The sequence below is a fragment of the Herpailurus yagouaroundi genome, unplaced genomic scaffold, assembly GCF_014898765.1.
Source record: "Herpailurus yagouaroundi ecotype Mexico unplaced genomic scaffold, PumYag 77, whole genome shotgun sequence".
Lineage (NCBI taxonomy): Eukaryota > Metazoa > Chordata > Mammalia > Carnivora > Felidae > Herpailurus > Herpailurus yagouaroundi.
The window spans coordinates 81832506-81848629 of NW_024412388.1; the positions used below are offsets into that span (position 1 = coordinate 81832506).

At 43.1% G+C, this 16124-nt stretch overlaps 1 long non-coding RNA gene across 2 annotated transcripts in view; it reads left to right on the forward strand.

Annotated features, from left to right (window-relative positions):
* The first annotated feature begins 11309 nt into the window (after window positions 1–11309).
* The window catches only part of LOC121027521 (uncharacterized), a 64602-nt gene continuing 59787 nt past the window's right edge, over window positions 11310–16124 (forward strand). Inside the window, exons 1-2 of one of the 2 annotated variants that reach the window (XR_005788778.1) lie at window positions 11470–12661; window positions 14003–14111. This is a non-coding gene — a long non-coding RNA (uncharacterized LOC121027521). The other variant, XR_005788779.1, reaches the window with a different exon arrangement.

Sequence of the window (16124 nt, forward strand, 5' to 3'; positions counted from 1 at the left end):
CAACAAGAACCAATAACATAATAGAACAATTATAATAACATACTATAATAAAAGTTATGTGAATGTGGTCTGCTTCAAGATATCTTATTGTATAGTATTTACTCTTCTTGTGATGATCTGAGATGATAAAATGCCTGCAAGATGAAGTGAGGTGAATTGTGCAGGCTTTGTGACTCCCTGTTAGGCTGCTATTGACCTTCTGAAAATATGTCAGGAGGAATATCATCTGCTTCCAGACCATGGTTTACCCAGCATAACTGAAACTGTGGAAAGTAAAACTTAGGATAAGGGGGATTCTTGCATTCCCTCTTTTAAAAAAAATTCTAGGTATATTTCACTATATAATGGTACTGTAAACATTTTTAATCCATTCTCCTACTGATGGGTATTTGTGTTGTTTCAACTTTGAGGCTATTTTGAGAAGTTGTGGTGAATATGCTTTACATATCTTTTTTGTGAATATATTCATTCATTTCTACTGGGTGTATATTAAATAGTGGAATTGCTGGGCCATCAGATTGGGATATATTTAGCTTTATTAGAGCTACTGCTAAACAGTTTTTTATAGTTATTGAGGCAATTTACATTCTCATCAGCAGTGTATTAAACGTTCTAGTTGCTCTCCATCCTCCTCAGTACCTGAAAGTCCTTTTCTGGTCTTCTCTGGCCATCGCCGTTAAATATATGATGGGAAGCATTTATCTCCTCTCTATATTGGTTTATACGCTTAATCCAGCTCTTAACTAAACTCATTCATTCATTAATTCTTATATTTAGCTAATAAATATTTATGAAGCAATTTTTATATGTCTGGTACTGTATTAAGCCTTGTGGATACAACAAGTAAGAATAAGCTCTTAAGAAATGTATAGCCTAACAGAAAAGACAGATATAAGCACCTAATTAAATAGATGATGAATGGCATAGCATAAGCATGTACTTGCACAGAAGCACGTGGTCATGCAGAGAAAGATTAACTAATATCAAGGAGTGAGAGAGAGGGGATGGCAAATGAGAGCCTGAGGTTCCAGAAAAGAAAGGCTAGTCATAGCTGTTATTGAACACGCAGTATTCTAGATACTGTGCCACGTGCTTTCTGTGTCTTCCCCTAGTTAGTCTCCGGGGTAGGTTATATTCTTACTATGCTCCTTCTAGGAGTCCACTGTGGCATGGGGAAGTTAAGTAACGTGTCCACAGCCACACAACTACCAAGTGAGGAAGCTGGGATTTGAACCCAGGAAGACCGACTCTAGAGCAAACTCTAGACCCCTGCCTAGGAGGTGTGTAGCGGGAGGGTCTTGCGAAGGCATTCTAGGCAGTGAACGCAGCTGTACGCAGGCAGGAAGATAGGATCCAGTCTAGCAAGTTTGGGAAACCTCCAGCAAGAGGCCCGGGGGGACATGGTAATCGGAGCAAGAAGAGATTGGAGAGGAAAGCTGGCAGGAGCCAGATCTGGGGAGAAGGGAAGCTAGCATTTGTGCGATGGCTTTTCACTGGGGGTCGCCCCTCCCTCCGCCCCGTCACCAAACTCCAAACAATACTTAAAATGTTTCATCACGTCGTCGAATGAGCCATTTGGGCACACTTGCCAAACAACTGAGCATTCCAGTTTCCTCGAATGGAGTGGAAAGAATTACTTGAAAGTGTGCGAGCAGACCCTGGTTTCACGCGCCGGCACCCTTGCCCGGTGCATTCTGTTTAATGCACCCATCTGCTGGTGAGGCGGTGGCTTTCAGATGAGCTGAGGTCAGTGTTCCTGAGCCCTCGGAAAGGGACCAGTCATGAAAGGATAAAGCCCACGCAAAGGCTCGGATGTGTAGTGCAGTGGGCGACGCCAGATTCTGCTAAAATAGGAATAAGTTAAAACACGCACACTGTGAAGCATTTGTCTGGTTAAATAATTTAACAGGTCTCGCCTTCCTGCTTCAGTCAGTTTGAACAGAAATGCTTCTCTTGGGGCTTCTCCTTGTGAACATCATCAGACTAATCATGTGGAAGCCTGCCTGGTGCCAGTTGGATTGGGGGAGAGAGAGTGGGTGCCTGGTGGTCCTGGTGATGATGGGAAAGGAGGCAAGGCAAAGTATACCTTTGGGGAAAATGCAAACTTTTCTTGCCCGCGGAGTGTGTGTGTTAGTATTCAGAGACTGTTGGCCCATTGTTTGCGACTCCAGCTTTCTCAGCAGAATGCGTGGCAGATGGCTTACATTTGCATTAGCCTTCTGGAGAAGGAATTCGCTACCAACAACAGAAGCTGCAGCTTTTCTTTTCAGAATTTACAACAAATTGGCCAGAATGGCAATTTAAAAAAAAACATTAGCATCACTATTTCCACATTCCCTTTCTGAATAGGGTAAATGATTCCCTCTCCAACTGTGTCATTTGCACTCCCCCCCCCAAATGTTTATTAAAATGATTTAGGTATTTCATTATGCAAAATGACTTTTATAAAAAGACCTTTCTTTTTGCCCCACAGTCACACATAATTTCTTTTGTCACTTGTTATAGAGTGGAGTTATGTGAAGCTAGGACATATTATTTGTTCTAGTCTGTATTGGATAATTTATTACATTAAGAAACCAATAATTTTCAAATATAATCAGATTTAAGTTTTTAATAAGATTCATCTTCCCATTCACACTTGCTTAATTTAAGGATATTAAATCTGCTCAGGAACGAGCTGCCTCTCAAAGCCTTGTGTGCCCATTAAAGGGCTTTATTCCTGATGTGTTAATAGGATTTAATTACATTACCGTCTTCATGCAGAGTCACAGTGCAATAGTTAACCGTGATAAGCCAAGCAAACAACCGCCTGAAAAGGAAGTGGTGCATGGTGGTTGGTTTATCGGCTTAGAAAATCAAGACGATTATTATTTTAAAATTGATGGTTGCATGCATTTGCATCATGTTTGGTTCAAATGGTGGAGAGAACAAACTTTCTTTTCATTTAAAAAGAAAATCACTTAAAAGGCCACCCACATAAAAGGTGAACAATAAACACTTAACAGAAACTACTTAATTGCCATTTATCTTTTGAATTGCAATGAGATTTTTACTATCTACTATAAAGAGATTGGTTTCAACAGTTTATCCTGCTATTCTTTTGTCTTTTTGACAATCACATCCATGATTTGGGGTTCAGAATAATAGCTGTGTTCATTGTTAAAAATAATGATTTTAAAATTGCTCTTTTATCCTGTCTTAAACTTTTTTTTTTTCTGTTCCTGACCTTGCCCCAGCACCAATTCCTGGGTCCCCCAGTTAGTTTAATGACAGATCACAGAGCTTGGGGATTCTATGGCCTGACAAGAGAAGGCGCCTGGATACATCCCTCGGTAAATCTTGTCAATTTCTCCATCAAGATCATTTGCATTGATTGGAAGTGTTGACTTCTGTGAATTTCCGTTTCGTGTGAACTTGACAGAACTCAGTACTTTTTGCTCATCACAGATGCCTGTGAAATAGAAGAATGATTTTTAGAGCATTCCAATGAATGAAAAAGAAAAAAAAAGAGAAAGAACCTGGCAATATGTTATCTGGTTGAACTTTTCACTTCCAAAGTGATTGACAATTTCTGCACATTTTCATGAGACATCACAGACCTGGCAAACAAAATTTGAGATGGTATACAGTCTTGTTTTACTCTATTAAAAGTTGTTATGGAGATGGGGGGGAAAGTATGAAAAGGCACCAGAGCTAATTTCTTTTTTAAGTTTATTCATTCTTGAGAGCAAGAGAGACAGAGTGGGGGGGGGGGGGGGGCAGAGAGAGAGGAAGCCACAGAATCCGAAGCAGGCTCCAGGCTCTGAGCTGTGGGCACAGAGCCCGACACGTGGCTCAAACTTAGGAACCATGAGATCATGACCTGAGCCGAAATCGGACGCTTACCCAACTGAGCCACCCAGGCACCCCTGCACCAGAGCTAATGTTTTTTAAAAGTCACTTTCTGGAGCGCCTGGGTGGCGCAGTCGGTTAAGCGTCCGACTTCAGCCAGGTCACGATCTCGCGGTCCGTGGGTTTGAGCCCCGCGTCAGGCTCTGGGCTGATGGCTCGGAGCCTGGAGCCTGTTTCCGATTCTGTGTCTCCCTCTCTCTCTGCCCCTCCCCCGTTCATGCTCTGTCTCTCTCTGTCCCAAAAATAAATAAAAAACGTTGAAAAAAAAATTAAAAAAAAAAAGTCACTTTCTACCTTGGTCTGTCAGGATGATATTTCTGATGCCACTTTTTTCCTGAGCTATGTTGGTGGGAGGTGGAGAGAATGGGAAGAGAGCTCTGCCCAAGCCATTGTTCAGCTTCTCTCCGAGCCATCCACTTTGATCTCTTCCATGTATCGGGATTTTGTATACATTTTTAAAGAAGCTCCACTTTTCAAAAAAAAGTTTGAAAATCAAAGAACACTACTTTCTGTTCATCCCTCAGCTCATTTATTTAACGTTCCTTAAATTGTCAATTACTGCATGTTCCTGCCATGTTCTTCTCAGACATTGTGGTCCACCGTGGGAATACAAAAGTGAGTGAGAAATCTCCTTATCTTCAAATATATCTAACTACATTATAACCAAGCTGGAGAGATAGCAGATATGAATGCAGAATACTGTAATATTCCTAACTAAACGAAGTATAGTTTCTGCCATTCTAGCAGATCTTAATAGTACTTCATAAAATATTAATGTACTTTATTTACATAGTTAATTATATACACAGTTAATATTATCTCAGAGTTCACACTTAATGAATCTAACTTGAATGAATCCATAAGAGGACAATGAACAGCTGTGCACACTCCTATAGCTTTCGGAAACCATAAGCAGATACTGCCAAAAGGCTCTGTGACTTGGTGGTTACTGAGAGGCAACCAAATAGAAGACTATGTTAATCATAATTACGATTTTAAAAATTAGGCCACACAGAACAAAGGGCATGTGGAGTAGGAGGCCGGCGTACAAGTTCAGGGCTGAGCAGCACCTTTTTCCTTCGCTGTGTTCCTCCATGTTGATTACAGCCCTACAGTTATTCACATCTCATGTATCTGAATGCTTACCCTCCAGCGTCTTGCCCCAAGCTTTCAATCATTGTTTTCTTTCTTCTGTTCATCTTCATCTCCCTGGAGCTTCCTTTTAGTGTTGTAGTTCCCCCGCTACTCCTCTAACGTTCAAGTAGCGTCTCTTCTGAGATTCTCGTAGAGCACACATGCGCATGCGCTCTCTCACACACATACGGAGTTGCACAACGGTAAAGAGGTAAAGAGGCCGCGTCCTATGTGGCCAGGGAAAAGTTGTTTGGTGTGGTTGAAGTGCAGGCGCAGTAGGGGGAGAAAAGGGTGGGGGATTGCCAGGGGCTAGCGCTGGTGGTGGTGACACAGGTGCACTGGCCTGCAGGTGGGAGAGAATTCTGGATTCAGAGTTGGCAACAGGAGCTACAGCTGTACCTTGATTTTCAGAATAGTCATAGCTCTGGAAAAGTAAAGTGAATTTCTAAATCTCTTTAAATTGTTTTCGTATTAAAATTATTAGAGTCCTTTCTTTGGAGAAAAATTTGGTCTTAATGTATTGTAAAATGATACTTAAAGCCTATTGATGTCTACTTGTCCTTTTCTTCTTTAAGGCCCAGTTCTATGTGAATCTCCACATTTTCCCAGTGTGTTTTACTTCCTCTGAAGTTTTGTGGTACTAGTCAGATGCCATCTTTGTAATCTATTTTTTAAAATACTATTGAAAAAGTTATCAAAAACCTGTATATTAGACTATAAGGATAACCACATGTCCTCTCTCAGTTTATTTCCTTTTCTGGGAGAGGGTACTGTTCATTGACTTTGTTGTCTATCAATAATTAAGGGCTCGAACTATGTGAAGTTATACATTGACTTGTGGGTTTGTAGGTAGATGGTTTGCTAGAAATCATCTTTGTTAAGCAGATAAGGTAACCGTAAAGGTTTTGGTTTGGTGCCTTACAGGGCACTAACCAGTTCTGTATCTAATTAACAAACTGTTTTAACAGACTTTTATTAAATTTCCAATGCTCTTTGAGTCAGTTTACCAACTTACTGTTTTCCTCATTCACTCATGAGCTCGTTACATCCTTTCACGTGCATTCATTCTGTTTTGTAGGAGAGTCATGTTTTCAGCTTTTTGGGCGAATAGTATACTTTGATAATATAATCATAAATACTTTATAGGCTTTAAAAGACTAAAATACCAGAACTTGTATATTGTCAATGCCATCAGAGCTGGTTTACGAGTCATTTCACATGACAGCTTTGACTCATTTCGATCTAAAATCATACTTTATGGCTGGATCGTCCTCCTTGGTTAGTAGATATCTTTGTATAGTATTCGTTTGTTTTTTTTTACCTCTTATTTTTTTTTTAATTTTTTTTTAAAATTTTTTTTTTCAATGTTTATTTATTTTTGGGACAGAGAGAGACAGAGCATGAACGGGGGAGGGGCAGAGAGAGAGGGAGACACAGAATCAGAAACAGGCTCCAGTCTCCGAGCCATCAGCCCAGAGCCCGACGCGGGGCTCGAACTCACGGACCGCGAGATCGTGACCTGGCTGAAGTCGGACGCTTAACCGACTGCGCCACCCAGGCGCCCCCTTTTTTTACCTCTTAAATCCAAACCTTTCAAAAGGATGGGTGGGAATTTGTTATCACTGAGGATACATGGGAAAACAGCAGTGATATAGGATCTGCTGGAAGTTATAAAATAGGACTATCTTAAATGCTTTTCTTTAAAGGTGGCATTTGGGAATACATCTACAGCTTTCCAGCCAGCTACTCAGGGTTTAGTTCAATTCAACTAACTTTTATTGGGCATTTACTCTGGACCAGGCACTGTGAATGGGCCCTGGGGTATAAAGATGAATGGGTTGTAGCTGTGGGCTTCACATATTTATAGCAGAACGTGATGAGAACAACAGTGTATATATATATATATATCCAAGTTCCATTACAGAGGAGAGAATTGGTTCCATCTCTAGGTATTAAGGAGTGACATTTGGATTTCTTTCCAGGATAAACTGGTGTTCCTCCAGCTGACATGTTTGGGGGAAGCAAATGTTCAAGTACAGTATTAAGGAGCTTGGCATTTTTGGAATTGGATGTGGTTTAGCATGACCGGAACTTCAAGTTCAGTGTGGAGAGATGAGAGAGAAGAGGCATGGAGTGAGAAGGAGTTGGCCCACTGAGGACCTGTGGAGGGCTTTAAACAATGTATTGTCCCCTGTTGTTGCTCTAACAAATCTCCATGAATTTAGTGGCTTAAAGCACTAAATATATTCTCTTACAGCCTGGGGGTAAGAACTCTAAACTCTGCTGGCAGACCACCTCATTCCTTCTGGAGGCTCGAGGGAAGAATCTGTCTCCTTGCCTTTTCCAGCTTCTAGAGGCTGCCTGCATCCCTGGGCTGGTGTGCTACCCTCCACCCCCATCATTCCAATGCCTGGTTCTGTTGTCAAGTTACCTTCTCTGACTCTGACCCTCCTGCTTCCCTCTTCTAATAACCCTTGTGATTACCTTGGGCCCAACTGGGTAATTCAGGATAATAATCTTCCCATCTCAAGATCCGTAACTCAATCACATCTGTAAAGTCCCTTTTGCCTTGTGAAGTTACATATTCACAGGTTTCAGAGGTTGGGATGCAGACATCTTTGTGAGGTCACTACCCAGCCTGCCACGAGCATTGTATCATTTTGGGAAAACCATTTGAAGATTATGAACAGATGATGTACTGATAGAAGTGGTTCTCAAATTTTAGCGTGCAGGAGAATCAACTGGGGTGTTTATTAAAAGTGCAGGTGGTTCTCATTCAGTATCTCTGGGGTGAGTCTGGGAGCTGCAGTCTGAACAGGCATCCAGATGATTCTGATGCAAATGGTTTCAGAATTACTCCTTGGGAGACGCTATTCTGATGTATGGACAGATAACAGACTAGAGAGGAAGAGGACAGCAAGACCTGGGGATAGACTAATGCAGTAGCACACAGTAGAGGGTGAATACATTGTTAATGATTAACAGAAACCTTTCCAAACAAACCTCTGGGACACAGTATAGTATGTCCATTAGGTGCAAATGCGATGATGGACTTAGATCTAGTTCTATCACACCTGTCACTGTGGCAAGTTACTTCATTTTTTAAGTCTCAATTTCTTTACCTGAAAATGGAAATAATAACTCTTATATGGTGGATTTGAGGATTAAATATGTGTCAGAAAAGCACTCGGCTCAGTGCCTGGCAAATAGTAAGCACTCATGAATAATGACTGTTGTTGGAAGTATCATTCTATCTAAAGGACGGATGTTATTTCTTAGTAAAATGCTCAATTTAATTCTAAAATGAATGCAGACTATCTGTGGGTTATTCGTCTGTTACAACCTTATCCAAAGTTCTATGGAAAACAACAACAACAACAACAGCAACAAAACCAGGAAGAGGCCCTTCTGAACACAGAGTCAGCCCATCTTGCTTTTAAAAAATATGAGCCATTCCTCAGGACATGTTCCTCTTTGGTTCTACAGATGCTGTTTTCTAGCACTTTGTGGGCCCGGAGGTAATGATCAGTCTAAAGCAGAGGATGTAGAAACAGCAGAGGCAAAACATCAAATGCAACAGAGATTGAGGAGCCCTTAGGAGAGACCACTTGTTAGAACACACATGTGGAAATAATGGAAAATTCCACCTGTCAAAATATTGGAAGCAAGGAAATTTGATAAAATAGGACTCTGGGTTCAGAAACTCCTCTACTTATAAACTTGTAGAGAATGTTAGGACCTTTCGGAGAAGTGAAAACACAATTTATCTCAGAAGGAAAGATGGCCAGCTTTGCCAGCCAGGTGATTTTACCGGTCACACATAGGCACTACAAAGATGGGAAGCAGAGTGTTCCTCTGTGTTTATGAATACGTGGATTTAGGAATAAGATTTTCAGCACTAACCTGTGACCAGGTAGAGGAGCTTCTGTTTCTTGATTCCAACGGAGTCCCCGTTTTATTAATTTAGTGATGAAAAATTCCCCTGAAGAGAGTTTCTGTATAATGAAGTAAATACATGTGCCTGCTGAAGAAGGGTGGGGAGCTCAGATTGTGTCGGGGGATGGGAGCAAAGTGAAACCCCTGGCGGCAGATGGTATCCACCCCCCCACCCCTTCTCTTCATTCCTGCAGTCAACCCTACAGATGATGAATACTGGACATCACTGTGGCAGAATGGATAAGAATGGAAAAGTGCAAGAAAACCGTATAGGTGTGTGCACTCAGATTAGGCTAATGTTGGTAGCCCAGTTGGTAGAACATTATTTGTTAGAAGAGCAAAGCCATCACCTACACGGAAGTCCAAGGGACTGTTTAACTTATTTAACATAAGAAATTGCTTTCAGGTGTGAACCACCTGTTAACATTTGAATAATCGCTATGCAATGACTATTGACAATTATGCTTAGCTCTTTAAAGTTAGTCCTTAAAGGGCCAGTACTTGCCAATTTTTGTTAATGTAGTTACAAGGCTGCATTTTGAACTATATTAAAACCGTATGTTTGGGAAAATATTCACACAGTTCCATTTGAAATAGTGTGCTTGTACTGAATTATCCCATTTTACAGGTGAAGAAATTGAAGAACTGATAATTAGCCTGCTCAAGATCCTATTGTAAGTTTGAGACTAGTAGAACCCTAGACAGGGAAAGGGAGACAATCCAAATACCATTTTCTAACAGTGAGCACATCAGAACTTTAGCAGTGAATATCCATGAGTTAGCATCTTTAAACCATAGCAGAAAAGTGGCTTTACCTGTCTTTTTTAATTAAAAAAAATTTTTTTTAACGTTTATTTTTGAGAGAGAGAGAGAGACAGAGCGTGAGCAGGACAGGGGCAGAGAGAGAGAGAGGGAGACACAGAATCCGAAGCAGGCTCCAGGCTCTGAGCTGTCAGCACAGAGCCCGATGCGGGGCTGGAACCCATGAACCATGAGATCATGACCTGACCCGAAGTCGGACACTTAATCAGCTGAGCCACCCAGGCGCCCTACCTGTCTTTAGTTAACCAGTAAATGCTCCTGAAAGACTTTAAGATACATTTATGGTATTAAGCTTAGGCAAGAAATCCAGAAAGAGAACATTCAGCAAGATGTATCCTCAGTGAAAGGAGGGTACATGTCAGTTGGGCAAATTTTGAACAGCTGGTTCATTGAGATTTCTGTTTCTGGTGAACGGAATATCTCCTCTCTCTTCTTTCTCTTTAACCAACCTCCTCTCTCTACTGCTGATGGTGCTTTTTGATATTTCTCTGTTCATTTACACCTCACCACAGGGCAGAGAGGGAAGATAGGTGGGAATCAGTATGGGTCATGGGTTAAACCTCTAATTACAGTTCTTAAGGGGACTGGAGGAAGGAGGGTAAAACAAGGCGTGGGGGTTATTTGTTGTTCTGTGTCCCTCCTCCCGTCCCTGGTGCCATCCATCAAGTTGTTCAGACAAGGCCTCTGGAAGTGTAGCAGAGCTGAGTTGAAATGTAAGTCAGACAAAGATGAGGTGTCTCTTTTCTGCTTAAAAATATTTTCCACTGGAACACTGAATTCACATTGCAAAGAAAAAAGCAAAATGTTTTAAACAGACATAGTAATATTGTTTTCTCTTGGCAAATGTTCTAGTGCGTGTACATGCACACACTTGTAACATGTTCTCTGAATATATTTTTGGTGATTTATGGGAACAGATGGAGATGTGATCCATGTCGTGTTTTGTTTGGATAAATTGGTGTTAAGACTTCAGTTTTGGCCATCACTGCCCAGCACCGCTTTTCTCCCTAATTAAAACTTAGACGGCAGTCAAGAATTAGATGAACAATATTTTTCCTTGTAGAACTGGAGATACCTGCTGATCTTGACTTCGGTAAAGTCTTGCCTGCTTTTATCATTTTCCATGGACAGATGATGCCAAACGAAGTTAGTTAACCGTTTTAGTTGTTTGACAATACTGCTTGGAGGAGTTTGATGAGAAAAACAACACATTCCTGATTGTCTAAAATGCCTAGAAAATAGCTCTGTCTTCTTCCCATCCTCTGTCCCCTCCCTCCTTCCATTCCTTCTTTCCACAGACATTTGTTAAGTACCTACTAAATGCCAGGCATATGTACTATGCACTGCTGATGCAGTCATAAATAAGATAAATACGGTTTCTGCCACCCTGGCATTTGCAGAAATTAATTATTTTAAGTGCATAAGTAATTAGTTGAATGGAATTATGATACATGTTATCAGGAAAGTTTGGGGTGCTGGGGGGAATATAAGACAGCAGAGCAGGGGCCTCCTCTCTGGTCTTGGGGAGTCCTGAGAGATTTATGATGTCACAAAGGAAGTGACATTTAATCCGGGCCTTAGGGGAACCCGGGTGAGGGGCTGGGCCGGGTGGCCTGACAGGTTGTGTGCAAGGAAGAGCGGTCCAGGGATAAAGGATGGCTGGCGTACTCAGTCTCTGAGGTGGGGGAAAGCTTGGTTCGTCCAAGGACTGGCAATGGCATGAAGACAGCGAGCGGGAGAGGAGTGGCTGTTTGGACCGGGTGGTCGGATGCCCCCCATCACGGCGGCTCTCTGCCCCAGTGCTGTGCAGGCCTAGAGGATCTCAGGAGCGCTGGGGAGTCTCATGCAACAGTGACGGCACCAGCGTGCTGCTCTTCAGGGCTGGACCTGCTTCCGTGTGGAGAATGAATTAGGGGACGGGCAGGAGAAGATTTAGGGTACCAGACAGGAGGCTCTTTAACTGCAGAGGGTGAGAGGTAACTGGCCGAGACGGGCAGTGGTGGAGGTGGATAAAAAGTGGGTGACTGTATTCAAAATCTGGCTGGGCCCTGTGATTGCTCAGGTGGGTGGGTGAGGCCAAGTGGCCGCCCAGGACGACTCCAGCCTTTGTCCAGCGTCCTGTCTTTGGACCGGAATGAGCGCAGCGAACATCCCTTTCATCGTCTTAGGTTTTACCTGCCTTCCTCTTTGTGGAAGTAAGGAGTGGGGTGCCTTGCAGGTCTTCAGACAACTCTCTGTCCTGGCCACCTTCCTTGCTTTCACGGAGAGGGGACAGATGCCATCACGGCCTCTTCATCTGGGGTTTCAAGTCATCACTGGTCAGCTTCCTTGGCATCAGCTCCTCTGTCACTTCCTTTCTCCTCTACCAGCCTTTTCCCTCTATGTCCCCTTCTTCATCCTGGAGGCATCTGTTACTTAGCTCCTTAATTTGGGTCATTTAAGTTATGAATCTTCCAGGGGTCACACATGCGTCTTTGAGTCAGGCCCTTAGATTTCCTTCCTCCCCTTTGTCTATGTCCTCCCCACAGGGACACGTCTTGCCTCCAAAAGAGCGTATGCCTGTATCTCACATCAGGCCACAGTCATGGCCTTTCTCTGCAAAGTAGTGTGCAAAACACTCTTGTCAATCAAATCGTTTAGAAATATATGTTTCTGAGGTATCCTTGTGAGGAATCATTTTGTGAAACGAATAATCCTTCTGTCCTAATCGCTGGATTTCCCACTCTGCCCTGCCTCTTCCTCCGTCTTGAGTGTGAAGGCTCTGTGCTCCACGCTGGGCTGTGCGGAAGAAACGTTCACGGTCTGTGTCCACAAGAAGCTGAGGGTCTCATGCTGGCTTCTGCAGGGCAGTCCCTCCATATCCTGCACACCTGCATCGGTAAGCTTGGCCCAGCACCAGACGCATCAGGACAGGCACCGTCGCCGGCAGCTGACGGTGGCATGCTTGAGAGCTTGGGGTTGGCAGAGAATAAAGATGGCGACGGGATGAGAAAGGAGGGAAAGAGTGGGTGGCAGACTTTAAGACACACGTGAGACGCCTGCAGGGAAGTCCCAGAACTATCTGGGGGGACTTTGAGGAGTAAGTAAGAGTGGGCGGGGGCCAAGTCAGAGGGATACTGTTTGCTGACTGATACCACCCAATTGTATCGCCTGGCTGATGAGTCCAGGGAACATGGTTTGTGGAAGGTGAAATTACCAGTGGAAGAATAGTAAGCGCAGGTTACATTATTGACTTGAATCTTTTCAGGGCGGTGCTCTGCAAGTGGGATTCTGAGTTAAATGTGGATTCTGACTCAGTAGAGCTGGTGTTGTTTGGGGCCGGGGTATTATAATGCTGCATCTGATGAGCTGCTGGTCCTGGGGCCTCACTTTGAGTAGCAAGGCTCTCTAAGTTAAAGAATATAAATTGTATGTAGGGAGACTTGGTGGAAATCTTTGATCAGAAGCCTGGGATGGCAGAAACGTCCAAGAGATTGTTTCTCAACTTGGAGTGCTCTAGGATACCAGAAGTGTGTAGCTTGGGAGTCAGTCTGGTCTGAACTTTAGCACTGGCATTCAGTACTGTGTGACCTTTGTGAGTTATCTAACCTTGTATGGTCTTGGTCCCATCATCTGTAAAATAGAAACCTCATAATGGTGCTTATTTCATAGGGGTTGTTGGTTACATTACTTAGTTGGAAGAATCTGGGTTAAATAAAGTAAAGCTGGTATCCTTACTGCAGGACTTATCAGAACCTTTAATGTGCAAAAGTGATGCTCCAAGAAGGAGATATAAGTGGTGTTTCCCAAACTGGCTTGACCATTGAACTTCTGATTTTCTTGGAGCCTTTCGTGGGCCTCTGGAACTTCTCTTTTAGGAGAATTGATCTGGTGGCAGACAGAAAGATGAGTTCATTTGGGAAAGACTGTGGCTGGGGAATTCTCCAGGACCTGAGTCTGGCAAGAAGGGGGGCAGCAGAATGTCCAGGTGTTGAGTCACTGAGGCAGTGGTGTGGGGTAGAGAGGAAGGAGTGGTCAGAAAAAAACACTCTGAGGTTGACTCAGGCTGGAGACTTGTTAGACATGAGGGTTAGAGGGAAGGAGAAGTCATGTAAGATTCTTTCCCACCTAGAGAGAAACAGAAGGCCAGGGGAGAGTGCCATGTGTTTAATTTTCCATCCTGATTTAAATTCTGCTGCTTCTTGCCCACAAACTAACAGCATGCCTCTTGAGTCTCTAGGGCATTTTACAGTAAAGCCACATATTTTCTGAAGCTGGGTCAAGATTGAGCATATGAAATTCCTCAAGTGTGAAATTCTACTTAACCCCATTAATGCTTATAACCCTGAGTAGGTATTGTTTATAATTCACTTCTAGTTAACCAGTGGGTATTTACGTTTGCCAAATCTTTGCAGTTTCATCTCAAACTGCTTTATTTTAGGGGAGGAGATTTGCCTTCCTGTCAAAAAGCTGAGAAGAACCAGCATCCCCCTCCTACTCCTACGGTTTGCACATTTGTCTATAACTCGTGTGTGTGTGTGTGCACTTGCGAGCATGTGTGTGTGTGTGTGCACTTGCGAGCATGTGTGTATGTGTGTGTGTGTGTGTGTGTGTGTGTAATAGTACTCTGAATTTCATAATACTTAGGATAGTCACACCTTCATTGATAAGAGCCTCTACAGTTTACCAAAGGTTTTGACATAATGATCTCATTTTATTCTGACAAACCATGAAATGGGTATTATTTAGCATATCTGTTATTTTCCCTTACGAGGTGAAGGAAAGTGGGAATGGTATACAGTTTCATAGGCCGATCTATAGATACTTTCCTTCCCCTGGGAATTTTCTCCAGCTTTTATATAGAGCTTTCATACACGGTTGGTACTGAAAATACTAAAGCAATTACTTGAATTACAAGGATAAACCCATTTACGTGTAAGTGCAGTTACTGAACCGTGCTCCCAGTGTAAAGAGCCTGGTTGAAATGCAGCTGGAATCACGTTAGCTCCCTCGTTCCTGCTCCCCAGTAAACCTGCTACCGTGGCTTCATTGAAACACACCCCCCACCACACATACGAACACATGCTGATAATAAACTTACATGAGTCAGTGTTCACTTTAGGTTTAAAAATTTTTCAATGGCCTTTGACTTTCTCTAAAGTAATAACTGTAGTTAATATTTTAGAATCACTTGATAAAAGTCCAAGATATAAATCTTTTTGAGTGGCCATTCAAGAGCACTCCAGGATGAATGTGAAGCTCTGCATTTTCTGCAGATGGAGAACTCTGTTTTGGCCACCACCTAGATTTTAATTAGTGAGTCTCTCATCGCACTTTCAACACTGATTTAGAAATCAAGCTTTCAGATTCTGTTCAGCATTGATCAGTAAAAGCCACTGCTCGTGGCACATTTATTTTACTTTGTGTTGAATCCTCTGAACTCTTCTGTGAGGCTAGGATTTGTGCCTCGTTTTCAGAAAAAGAAACTGCGGCTCAGAGAGATGAAGCAACCAAGGAGGAGTGCATTTGCACCGACCCCACAGCCTGCATCTCCCACTAGCTGGTGGGGCTGACAAATGCTGTTTGAGATTTTTGTCTAGAGAGTTTAGGTTACCTAGAAACTCGGAAATATTGCAAAACATCCGATTTAACTTTCACTCTTTGTAGTCTGTCACTTCTTTTTGTCTTCTACAAAAGGGAAGGAGAAAACAAATCAAGCGTTGAATTGCTGATGATAATTTAATCTTTTAGTTTTAATGAAGAGCTTGGCTGTGGCTTTTGATCTGTAAACATAGTGGACAAATATACACATATAACAGCCAGGATGTGGAATCGAAAGAGACCGTGCCGGTTGAGGGGTCTAGGCGACTGCTGAGGTGCCCTGTCGAGGTCCCCCTTGAGGCTGATGAGCCCATCCCCCACTTTTCAGAATGGGCCTCTAATGCTTACCGTGTTCCCTCCTCAGGAGAAGGGATGTGTCTGCCTCACCTGGATGTCTCTCCCTTCTCTCCAGGTTGGGGCCAATACCGAGTGTCTCACAAGCGACTAAAATCCTGGTTTGCCCAGGACTGTCGTAGTTTTAATGCTGACTGTCATGTGCCTGGAGACCCCGCAGTCCAAGGCAAACCAGGGTGACTGGTCAACCCCTTGTCCCAGAAGGCCCCCAAACTCTGTGGTGCGGTGAGTGGGCCGGAACTCCCGGTGGGACCAGGCGGAAGCTGATCTCTAGGCAAGACCCATCCTTATAAGAGTTTGCAGAACTTCTTCACCCTTAAGCCATGTGAGGTCACAGCGAGAAGATGGCAATCTATGAACCAGGAAGTGGCTTCCCACCAGATATTGAATCTGCTGGTGTCTTGACT